The sequence below is a fragment of the Lycorma delicatula genome, chromosome 9, assembly GCF_047948215.1.
Source record: "Lycorma delicatula isolate Av1 chromosome 9, ASM4794821v1, whole genome shotgun sequence".
In the NCBI taxonomy this organism is placed as follows: domain Eukaryota; kingdom Metazoa; phylum Arthropoda; class Insecta; order Hemiptera; family Fulgoridae; genus Lycorma; species Lycorma delicatula.
The window spans coordinates 69175064-69177448 of record NC_134463.1 but is presented as its reverse complement, the minus strand read 5'-3'; the positions used below and the strand labels follow the sequence as shown (position 1 = coordinate 69177448).

At 31.3% G+C, this 2385-nt stretch overlaps 1 non-coding gene across 1 annotated transcript; it reads left to right on the top strand.

Annotated features, from left to right (window-relative positions):
- The first annotated feature begins 1710 nt into the window (after window positions 1-1710).
- LOC142330779 (small nucleolar RNA U3) lies at window positions 1711-1923 on the top strand. The gene has a single exon (XR_012757836.1). It is a non-coding gene; the product is annotated as a small nucleolar RNA U3 (small nucleolar RNA).
- The last annotated feature ends 462 nt before the right edge of the window (window positions 1924-2385 follow it).

The following is a 2385-nucleotide window of genomic DNA, read 5'->3' as shown; positions in this document are numbered from 1 at the left end:
GTATAATTCAGTGACTATGATAGTAAAACAAAAATAAAACGAAGAAATTACTGGTAAAATTGCAGATAATTTACCACACCAAACGCACAATAACCGCTTCAATTCGTATACGAATATCTTTTATGTCTATTATAGTTCAATATGATAAACTGCTGAATACTATATGTAGTACGATTTAAAGGATGAACGCTTGTACCTCGATTTAGCCAATTATAACGGTGCTAGCAGATTTACGAGGGCTATTGCTGCTGGGATGTGGCCAATTACAAATACAGTCCGATCTCAAACTAACTTAACACCCATTCGCATCCCCCTTTCCACCCTCACCGGCAATCTCTAACATATCCAGTTCGCTAGCCCCTTACTCCGAGCTAACTTACACATTTCAAACTCATACCGTACCGATACGAAAATTTATATCCAATATTTCCTCCCTTCTCTAATTTTGATCTCTGCTTTACCATTTTCAGGTATGTATGTACTCATATATTATACGAATGCTTCTCATATAGTAGTCTACTCCTATAACATATATCTAACACAATAAAAAAAATTTATTTTATGTAGTAGTATAATAAACAATAACATAAAACAATAATTTTAAGTAAAGATAAAGTATTAATAATAATGTTTTTTTTTTTTTTATTAATAATTAATCAGGATATTTTATAAAATTATTAAATTATCTTCATGAAAAGTAAAAACTATCAACGTTTATTTTGATTGTTTTTGAAAAAAGGGATTTCTTTTAAAACATTTTAAAAAATTCCCTTTTGAAATGAATTTCCATTAGGAAATTGAAAATACAATTGATCTCAAGATCTATTTTACGGTATGGTATAGAAAAAGACTTTAAAGTTTTATTGTTTTAAATCTTTAAAGATTTTACAGTTATAAGAGTACTAAATAACAGTCTGGACTATTTCGTTTTTTTTTTCTTTTTTTTTTCTGTAAAAAGACTAAAATTTTAAAATTTAATGATAAATATTAATATTAAAGAAAAATAAATAACAAGAAACTGAATCCTATAATTTTATGTTTAGTTATAATACAAAACATTACATTCAAAAAAAAATTTAATTAATATCATAGTGTAAAACCTTGTTCTGTATTCAGTTTTTATTTTCCCGTCTAGCGCTAGAGCATTACCTGTAAAAGGGAAAATATTGTAATCGGTCCAATTAAGGCATTTGCAGTTTTCACTGGATCTTAACCTTTTGACTCCCAAGGAACTCAAAAAACCGGATGTGTGTGTGTGTGTGTGTGTGTGTGTGTGTGTGTGTGTGTGTGTGTGTGTGTGTGTGTGTGTGTGATTCTTCGGTTTTGGCCTCTAAATCACCTTATATCTCCAAAACTACTGGACCGATCTTGACCAAACTTGGTCAGATTACTTATATATATATTTTTATATGGGGCATTGATCCCACTAAATTTTCAACTTAAAAGGTCAGGGAGTTTGAGGCTGTACAGCAAGGTCACCCTCAATATCTCAAGATTTCGGCTAATTAAGGTCTTAGGCTTTTTCTTAGCCACATTTTTAATTAAAAATTAATAATATTTCAAAAAAAACCTTTTTGTAAAATCGCATCCCTACCCCAAAAATGGTCTAAACCAGTGGGTCAGTGGGTATACTGCGTCAGTAGTACCACCTGTCACCACAAGGAGCGCTAGTGTAGCACTGACGTATTTTAAATTAAGTTGTGTGTAGGTGAAATCATAATTGTCAAGATCTTTTCTGTAGTATGTTTTTCCTTTCTTAACCACCTAATCGTGGATGTAGAGAAATCACGAGGATGAGTTGTGGCCTGAGCGTGAGGCAGGTATGTCAAATTATTGTTTTAATCTTTCATGTCATCGAAGATCGTTCGCTTTGTCCTTTGTTTATGTGTGGGTATGTAGTGCATCAGAAAAAAACCGGGTGATGGAAAAAGTACTGTAACTATGTTGCCCGCTTTTTTTTTCTTTTTCGTTTGATTTATTGTGTGTTTGATTAATTCCTGTTTTGGATCAGTGAGAATCGACTTTCTCCTGAAAACATTCATAATTTTTATTTATATATTTTTAAATACCTTTCTTCAGTATATAAATTTATATATATTTTTTTAAATTAAGATAAAATTTTAATTTAATTCCAATTAGTTATATATATATATATTTTTTTTTTAATTATCCCACGGGGCTGGTCTAGTGGTTAACTCGTTGTAGCAAATATGTTTTGTTTCGGAATCGAAGGTTTTGAGGTACAAATCGTAGTAAATGTTAATTAGTTTTATATGGATTTGAATACTAGGCAGTGCATACCGATGTACTTTGGAGGGTTGGGGTTCAATTAACCACACGTCTCAGGAACGGTCGGCCTGACTCTATGAGAATACTACACCTCAT